We start from the raw sequence: 10,073 nt of genomic DNA on the forward strand, positions 1-10,073 counted from the left end.
TGCTTTCCTGCAGCAGATTTTTCAAGATTCTATGACGAGAGTTAGCAAATTCTGCAGCAATTATGTAGTTAATTTGCATAATTTTGCATGCAGTTTCACACTAGTGACTATGCAAAAAACAGTCAATTTTTTATTGGCAACCATTCATATGGTTTATTTTTAAATATTTAAATTAAATACAAATAAAAAATATACCAAGTGCAAAAATCAACAATTTATCAAGTTGAAATATTACAAACTTGTAACTGTGAAATGTCACATTTGTTTGAATTGAAATAGTGCAGCCATCATTTTTATATTTCTTTGAGAAAGTCCTGGTCTTCTTTCCATATGAGCTTATGCATGCTGAAAATGCCCTCAGTTTGTCATGCTGTTAATTACAGAGAAAGAAATGTTTACATATATTGGACACATGGTAACAGATATGAAAAGAGGTTGAATTAGCTCAAGCTGAAACTTGTGAGCTGTAGCCAGTCTCAAGTTTTCTATGAACCGAAATTAATGCCATCTTTTTTAGCTGTGAGACACCAGCAGTTGCAGACTTCAAAATACATCCCAGTCTTTGTAAATGATATACGATTGGTCACATATGCAGGTGCAAGAACCTTTGATAATTATGAAATTCTTCTTTAAGGACATCACTCTTTCAGGAATTAAAAATGTCTATGAATTAGTGGCAGAGTAATAATCAATTCGTTTGTGCGATCCTTCACTAGCTGTTTTCTTGCTTGAAGTTGTAACATCTGGCTTTACCTGATTTTGTTTCTTACTTTATTTTATTTAATTTTTAATAGCAATGTTGTTTTAAGCTTTGTACTTTATTTATTTTATTATGTTGCAAATAATCCCTTGTTTTATTATTTTATATAATAATTTCTGTTTATATTTTGATTAATTTCAGTTTGGTTTATAATGTATTGTTATATATTTTTCTTCTGTATGACTCAGTGTACACTATCTGGATTGTCCACAGGTTGACGGTATATAAAACTAATAAATAAATAAATATATATATAAATAAATACATAAATAAATAATATCTAAATCATCTTTGGTTTAATAAGGATTTAAGTGATCTTTAAGGGATCAAACATTCTGACTGTTTTCTCTGCCCACTCCAACATCACTTCCCCACCCCCTTTACTTCAGGACAGGAGGAAGTGGGGTGGGGTCAACAACAGAAGAAGGTTCCCTGCAGACTGTTTGTGAGGGGAGGGGCTGGAGCATGAGTAGAGAGAGCTAAGCCTGAAGGCAAGCAGGATCCAAGCAGCTTTTTTCAAAGAATTGAATTAAGAGGTGTTAAAGCTTTCAGGGATGTTGATTCTGCAGCAGACTGTAAAATATGCAGCAACAAGCTAATTGTGCAGTTTCTCCCGCAATCACACAATCATGGAAGGCTAAGGGCACTGAGTATAGTACACGCTCTATACAGACATGTGGAGATCCTTAATCAACCACGGTGCAGCTGTACTAGTTAGCCAGTTGTACTTAACAGGCTAATATTGTATGTTCTGTGGTGCAGCTTACCACAGAATATACCCAGCTATTTTAAAGTTAGCTGGTTATGTATAACCAGCTAAGTTTAGGACAGCCCTTTGACCCAACCAAAGTTGGCTGGATAAATCATCCAGCTAACTCCTAATATCGAGTTAGCCGGTTAATTTATCCAGCCAACTCGATTCCTCCACAATCAGCCTATTCCCCACCTCTGACTTGTCCAGCTACAAGCTGACTAAGCCACTTACCTCTAGATTCATCATCCTGCTATATTTATAGCCAAAGGAAGAGTTGCAAAAAAAAAAAAAAGAAAGAGCTGTGAGGTGATACAGGGCAGCCGACCACATGACGGCGGGGCGTGTTCACTGCACCGCACACTCTCACCCCCATGGGGTGAGAGTGTGCGGTGCAGTGAACACCTGGCAGCGCTGCAGGAAAAGGTAAGGTTATTTCCCGCGGTGCTGCTGGCAATAATGTGAAAAACTTTATTGCCTGCAGCGCTGCCAGGAGATAACTCTGCCCAAACCCCGCCCACACTCCTCCCCTTCCCTAATTTAAATAATACCACCGCGATACCAGCACATTGCAAAACAATAAATGATCCTATTAGGCAGCTAAGTGGCACCCGCTGACTGTAGTCAGATATTTGGCAGTGCCACTTTGCCAGTGAAGTGCCATTTTGAATACGGGGCTCATTATTTGCTGATCACCTGATTTATTCCAGTTTTGTGTTTGAAAACCCTTTATATTAAACTAAAATTGGCCTGAACCAAATTCAAAGGAGTCATAGATTCTAAATTTCAATCATGTCTTATTTTCCAGCTTTTTCATCAGCTTGGAAAGTCTTTAGAAAATACTTTTTATGGTTCTGCTATGTCAGTTTGTGTATCAGGGAATCCCAAACTGAACAAAATATTCTGGGCCAGATATTCATATCTACGCCCAATTTTATAACATTCGCGTGCAGCCGCACACATGTTATAAAATCCGGGGTCGGCACATGCAAGGGGGTGCACACTTGTGTACCTTGCACACACCGAGCCCTAGGGGAGCCCCGAAATTGGAGCGACCTCGGAGGGAATTTTCCTTCTGCTCCCCCACCTTCCCCTATCTAACCCGCCCCTCAGCCCTACCTAAATCCCCCCCCCCCCCCCCACCTTTATTTTTTTATTTATGCCTGCCTCTGGGCAGGCGTAGGTTGCGCGCGCCGGCCAAGTACCGGCGCGTGATCCCCGGGCCCAGAGACAGTAGAAAGACCTCTGGCCATGCCCACGCCCTGCCCCGCCCTGCTTCACCCATGTCCCACCCATTTTTTCAAGCCCCGGGACTTGCACGTGTCCCGGGGCTTGCACGTGTCACCCGGCCTATGCAAAATAGGCTCGGCGCGCGCAAGAGCGGGTTTTCGAGGTTACGCACGTAATATACACGCGTAGCCCTTTTAAAATCCGCCCCTCTAAGTGAGGAAGAAAATGATAATAGAATAGTTGTCTAAATACAGTTTTCATTTCTTTTTTCACACATTAAATTATCCTCTTTATTTTATCACTGGCTCTCAGTAATAGGCACATTTCACAGAAGAATCTGAACTGTCCCTGAATTTTCTATGCTTGCTTTATCACGTTCATCTTGCAAAAAAATATGGTTAAATTAGCTGAGGTTTGAAGTTTGAGAGATTTATGTGTATCAACATGAAAGTGTATCTTTATAGTGTTATTGTTTACATTTCAAACAATCTGGTGACTATTTTATAGAGGTTGATATTCAAAGGGCTTTTCTGATACCCAAACAAACCAAAAATGTTTAAATGTCCTGCTTCTTTCACCAGCAAAATTTTAAATAGGTACGCCACTACCCAGCTAAAATATACCTGGATAAAAAAAAAGGCAGGGCAGGGAGGCATTCTGGGGGTGTGACTAAAATTTATCTGGCTAACAGTGATATTCAGCACCAACCAGATAAACTTAGTTGGGTAAGTCTGGTTGGAAATATCACTGCCTTAATGTAACTTTAGCTGGTTATATTTAGTGGTACATTTATCTAGCTAAGTGCCACTGAATATCTTGGTAAAGTTGCCTGATTAACTTTCCTACTTACTGACCTCATAGTTTTCTGTTTAAGTTGTAATCTGTTACTTCCTCTATTGACAAGAAAAGTGATTTTTATCCCTAAATTAATACAATGGAAATTAATACACATAAAGTAACATAGCAAATGTTGGCAGATAACGACCACTCAGTTTGCTTGGTTGCCCCTGCTTACACTGCACTAGCTAAGGATTTCTCCTATCTGTCAGCAGTAAAAGCTTGTCAGCCTGCAGTATATTGTTCCTTCTTCTTTTGTCTTTAGCCAGGAAGTGTAGCCAAGTCAGCCTACAGCCCATGCTAGGAAGTTTTTTCTACCTCTGCCTGCTTATATCAGAAAACGTATCAAAGCCTTGCCACTGCTTTATGATGACTGATCTTCCCTCCTCTTTTTGGCACTCTGTGCAAGTCAACTTTTGTTTCTCCCTTTTTTTTTTTACTCTCTACTAGTTTTAAACTAGATTTATTTTACATGACGTTACTGAATATTTTTTAGTTATTTTATTATTGTGTTTTTTGATAATCTTCTTTTCAATGTTCACTGTAAACCGTTATGATTGAAAATACAGAATGATGGTATATAAAGGTTTTTAAATAAAAATAAAGGTGATTGAGCATATACATTTCCATCGCTAGCCCCACACCCAGCCCGCTCCAATTCCATTATATCCCACTCCCCCACCTGCTTTAATCACTGCCTTCTCTGTCTGTCTCAAGCACACTGTTTTCTTACCTTTCTGTGGATTTCTTCACCATGTTGCTCCTTGTGTATTTAAAGAATTAGAACAGTTTCATCTTAATGTGTTGCCTTATGTTGTTACTTTCAAATTACGGAACACTCAGTTTTGATTAAAAAAAAGACCAGATTTTACATTTTGTATATCCATGTTATATCCAGGTTTGGGTGCGTTGTTCATTTGCTGCTGTTTTTGATACTTTTTGGTGAACCCTGTGCTTTCCTTTACATTCTTCACAGTCTTCATGGATTCTTCTGTTCAACAGAGTGTTTCATTCTCAGTTTCAAATGTAAATCAATGATGACTTGTGTTCAGCTTTCATTTCCTCATCAAACTGGAAGTTTAGAAATCCCACGGTTGGATATTTCATCTTCCAATAGAAATCCAGGTGCATTAAATATCATTGTGCCATTACTCTAGCATTGCTGCAAAGTATGCTTTACTGAAATTTCAGCGCAAAATGAATCCTCACAAGTATGCAAAACAACAAAACATTTGGCCATATCTTTCCCATTCAGCTCTTAGAAATTTTCAGCAAAGCATGCCACATACCCTGTGTCAAAGAAAAGAAACCCCAGCACTGCAGCTGGTGCAGTAGCATCAGTTTTATTGGTTACACTTCCCACCTTAAATTAGAAGTATGTTGCTATTGTTTCTGTTCATTTCCAAATTCCCATCTGTGGTCCCTCGGTAGCTTTTGTGATTCCAGTCTCCCTTGAAGAATGTCACATAACTGTGTATTTGAAATATTGTGTGAGACATAGAAAACAGGAAGTGATCACTATGTACTTCTTTACAGAAGCAGTTTATTCCCCTGCTCAGCAGGGACTCAAAATATATTCATTTTATCTGAATCAAAATTCTGCTTTTTATACAAAGCAGCTTTATTTCTGGTAAGCCTGCAACTTTCTGCAGAAAAAAATATTTGGCTTTTCTTCTTGAATAGTTCTAAATCTGGCTCCATACAAATGTAAGTCATATATGCAGGACATAAGAGACTTCCTTCAAGAAATTTCTGTGATTCTAATCAGTTAAAGTATCATAAAATGAAATCTTCCTTCATTAAACATTTTCGATTGCCTTCAAATCGTCCTGGCTTGGATTATTTTTTTCCCTTGGCATGTAATGGTGATGATTTATCCATCGACAGTGAAAAACATTTCTAACTTCACTGGTCATCTGAAAACAATATGCAAATTAAAATTAATCAAATTAAAACAATTACACTCAAAATATGAATAAATTATTTTAACAAATAAATTACTTGGAAATTAATGTGGAGTTGATTAAATAGGGTCAGTTCATGCCCTGCTCTTGATCAAAGTAAAACACAATCATTTGAATTCACAAGTAAGTGGAGTGTCCATCTCAGGTCTTCTCTGAAGCATGGAAGAATGCCTCCAATAAAGAAGAACTTCACTAGTAATACATTATGTCCTTTGGATATGGTTTGCTAGGGGTCAGGAAAATACTCCTGATAAATCTTAATGGAGGCAATAACCTGCAAGTTAATTTTCAAAGAGAACCTCTGCACAAACGTAGCTGCAGACTATGAAACTATTTTACAGCAGGTGAAAAGTAGTCATGCTAAATATTTATGGGGATTTCAAATACATTCCCTCCTGTCCTTGATCTGCCCTGATGTCTGTCCTGCCCCTTTTTTTCTTACAGCCAAAGGTTCATGCACTGTTTCCCAGTGCAACCACCGAGGAGCGAGCAATTTTCAGCCTGCAAAATTTACCTAAGTATCTGCCAAATTACCTAGGAAAATTCCTTTCAAAATAAATAGTAAATAAATAAATAAATATTTTGGTTGTTGATTTTATAATATATTTATGATAATTAATTTGATTGATGTTTATGTTTGTCCCTGAGATTATGGATGTTGATTGTAAGCCACATAGAATAATTTTATTAGATATTGCACAATATAAGAATACATGCATCCTTACTTAAAATTATCTTCAATATGGAAAGTCACCTCTCCAAGTTCCTGAAGAAAGACGGTTTTATATAGTGTTGTTTCTGTGCAACACCAGTAATAACATGACAGCAAATAACCAAAATGTCTTATTGTTTCTATTCTTTATGCTTTGTGGAAACAAGTGTGGCACAGGTACCACTAGATAGAATGCCAGCTCTATGATTTACAGGGTCTATGTTTAATTGGCTCATGTTTATTGTGAGAGGTTTAAATATTGTGCTATACTTTACACCGGGAAAGTTCTGGTTTCATGAAGAGGTCAGACAAAGGCTAGGAATGGGTGGCTTATATGGAAGAAGTATTTGGTAGCCCTGGCCCCTGGGTGGGTGTTTTATGGCAAGGTTAAAAGTGTCTTATTCTTCGTAATGGGGAAGTTTCCAGAGTATAGGTAAAGGGCTGGACTAGTAGCTGGGTGTGATTAGTATGAGTGGCAAGTGTCACTTGGAGCCAATGGCAATGTCTGAGTGGAAAGGTATAAAAGAGTGTGCTTCCTGTGTGGAAGTGCTGGTTGCCTGAGCTAGGGAATCTGGGGTAAAGCCTAGAAGAGCCACACCAGAACTGTAGAGTGAGAGAGAAGTGTATGGTGCCATCCCCCAGGCTACCCCAAGTAGAGAAAGAGAAGTGAGAGCTGCTCTGGCTTGCTGAGCTTTGGAGAGTGGCGCAGAAAGGAGTGCAGTCAGAGAGAGGAAAGGAGAAACACCTGAATGTTCCCAACAGCTTTTGGAGAAAAGAAAGTGAAATTACCAAACTGGTGTTCCAGAGAGAAGAAAGGAGACGTTTGGAGTTTGGAAGTTGTACATAGAAACTGTGGTGGGGGAGTTGGCTGGACCTGGGGAATCTGTGCTGAGTTGGTTTTTTCATTACAGAGCTCGGGATTGACATATGCCCGAGGCAGGAGCTTGCATTATCTGGGAGATACTCCTGAGGTGGGATGACTGTATTTTGAACTGCTTTTTACATGTGAGTACTGATTTGTGTGATGTCTGTGAAGGAAAAGAGATACAACTAGGACTCCTCTACGTCCAAGAAAGCAGAGACCTTATGAAGAGATTTTGGGGTGGGAGTGAGAGAGGTTGCCCTTGTGGAGAAACTATGGAAAAGAGACTGTGAGGAGAGAGACTCTTTATAAGGTCCAGTCTGATACTCTATATATGGACCATAAGTGATGAAAAGGAGCTGATTTGTACAATGCAGCTGGCAGACTGCTGTTTACAAATCAACTCCTCCTGTTAGAATTTTCATCACTTATAAGGTCTAAAACTCTTTACGGATGTCAATTTTACAATGACTTCCTCTGAACATGTCTATAACACCCCCGCCCCCCAACCCACTTCCCAAAAACTCACCCCGAATCAAAGTGCCCCTTACAACGGTCCAAATATAAAGTATCATAAAGAGTGTCTCTCTATCTCTCTCACCTCCAGAGGAGCTGTAGCAAAGTGGCCTGTGTAATTCCCTGCACTATTTCTGGGCACACGTACATTAATGTATACACACCCTTCCCGACTATTATCATGAGCTAAACACCTTGAAATATCTACTAGCCATATCTGTTTCAGTTAAGATGCAATAAACGATGCTATCACAGTTGTGATGTGTTATTGTGGTGGCATACGTGCATATGATAATGGCATGCTAATGAAGAATAATGAGGTGTTTGGGCATTCCGCTTCAATGTACCAAGATGCAATCAGTGGTATGATGATTACTGCAAATAGAATTTATTTTGTTTTACTATTGCCCAGCTTTCTGTTGGTGCTCTTACTGCAACAGCAGAATCAAGGGGAAGGGGGAATGAGAGGGAAAGTGAGGAGAAAGAGTGAAAGAGAAAGAGGGGGAGAAAGAGGAAAGAATCAGGGGAAAGGTTAAGAGAGAGAAAAAAAAGGAAAGTGTGAGAAAGAAAGGGAGGAAAAGGGAGGGAGTAACCTAGGAAGAGTAAGAAAGACTGAATGACAGCCCTCAGCAAGGCCCACTGCAGAGTAGGCCGTGCAGGCAGAGCAGAGCTTGGTTTTGTAAGGCCTTGGACTGCTCTGGTCCTCAGAAGGCCTTCAGCCTTTTCTTCATGGCATGAAACTATCTGAAGTATGATGTCCCTCCTCTAGTCTTGGTTGACCCAGTATTTTACACACCATATGTCAGAACAGCATGCAGTACGCAGTGACACCCCCAAACTGGTGACAGTCATGGCTATCTCCTTTCACAACTTGTCTTTTTCACCGTAGGTCTCTTGCTGGACTCTTTCCTAAGGAATGCCGAATAGTACTCCAGGACCTTATCTAGAAGAAGGTCATTCATAATGCTGAAACAGATATTGGGGATCTGGAGTCTAGAAAGTGGTGTCTAGACTGCTCACCTCCTCTTATGCCATTTCATATCTAGTGGTTTAGGATGAAAAGGGGGTATCTTCCATTGCCACTTTCTCCTCTCTTTCACCCCAAAATGTCAAATTTAAAAATATGCCTCTCTGCATTTTCCCTTACTATAAAAGGAAATAAACATTTAATCTAAAATAAAACTCAGCAGCAGCTACTGATTTTAAAGGTTTGTATATTCCTATGTGCCAAATCCACTCTGAAGTTTAGATTAGCAAGATGATACAGGATAGAAAATAACAAAACCACAAGAAGGGAACTTACCTTTCTTAGACATTATATTGAACTATGACCAGAGAATAAAAGCTAGAGAGAAAAATAAAAACAAAAATAAAAACTGAAAAAGAAAAAAGGAAGAGAAAGAAAAACAAGGAAGGAAAAAAAGGTAGTGAGAATCAGACCACAACTACAGACAGGAAAACAAGAACCATTTGTTCAATGAAATGAGGAAACATGAAAATTATTCTTGTTTGTTAAAGTTATTTTTACAGGAAACAAAGGGTTTCCGTTAATACAATTCAACCAGTATAATATAAACAACAAACAAAGTGAACAGGATTTTAACTTGCAAAAGAATGTTTATATCTTTCAATTTAAATAGTAATGTAAAGCCCTGACCACTGAAGACAAGAAACATTGAGCTGAAGCAGGTTATCATCATACAACCACAATCCATTATTATTATTACACTTAGGCCTGGATTCTCTAAGGTCGCAGACCTTAGAGAATCTGGCGGTAACGGGGGGCGAAGCGGGGGGCGGTCCTGCGATAGCCGGCAGCAATCGCACCTTCGCGGTGCGATCGCTGCCGGCTTTCACGCCAAATAACTATACCATAAAAGGTGTAGTTATTCGGCGCGAAACTGGTGACGATAAGGAATCTTACCTTTCGCCGCCAGCAATGTGTCCGCAGCGTCAGCCCCGGTGCCGCCCCAACTTCTCCTCTTCCGGGGCCGACTCTGCCCCGAGCTAGCTATCACATGTGAAAAGGGACTTTTTGCATGCAAAAAGTCTCTTTTCGCGTGTGATAGCATTAGAGAATGACCCCCTTAGTGACTGAAAATGTAAATAAAATTCAAATTGATTGAAATCATAATTGTTTTACTACATCCTCCAAAAAACAACTAAGATGTATTAATGTGTATATATTCTACTGAAAGAACATATTTTTGAGCATCTTAATGTAATACATTTTAAATGTAGATTGAATTTGTAATGTTACCAGTGTTGTGACTGCATGTTGCTTCTCTGTAATCTTCAAGTATTTTATGATCATAAAGTCATAAACATATTTATTGCAGAAATTCTATGATATTTATTTAGATTTAGCTCATGCCTTTTCATTGGTAGCTCAAAGAGTGTTATATTCAGGTATAGTACAAAGTATAGAAAAAGAAAAATCA

General features: G+C 39.1%; 1 long non-coding RNA gene across 1 annotated transcript; it reads right to left on the reverse strand.

The window, feature by feature from the left end:
- Positions 1 to 206: 206 nt before the first annotated feature.
- Positions 207 to 9,010, reverse strand: LOC115095809. Its single transcript, XR_003857882.1, has 3 exons — positions 8,936 to 9,010; positions 4,312 to 5,494; positions 207 to 370 (listed from the first exon to the last, which is right to left on the reverse strand). It is a non-coding gene; the product is annotated as an uncharacterized LOC115095809 (long non-coding RNA).
- Positions 9,011 to 10,073: the final 1,063 nt, after the last annotated feature.

This window comes from Rhinatrema bivittatum, chromosome 7 (assembly GCF_901001135.1).
Source record: "Rhinatrema bivittatum chromosome 7, aRhiBiv1.1, whole genome shotgun sequence".
In the NCBI taxonomy this organism is placed as follows: Eukaryota; Metazoa; Chordata; class Amphibia; order Gymnophiona; family Rhinatrematidae; genus Rhinatrema; species Rhinatrema bivittatum.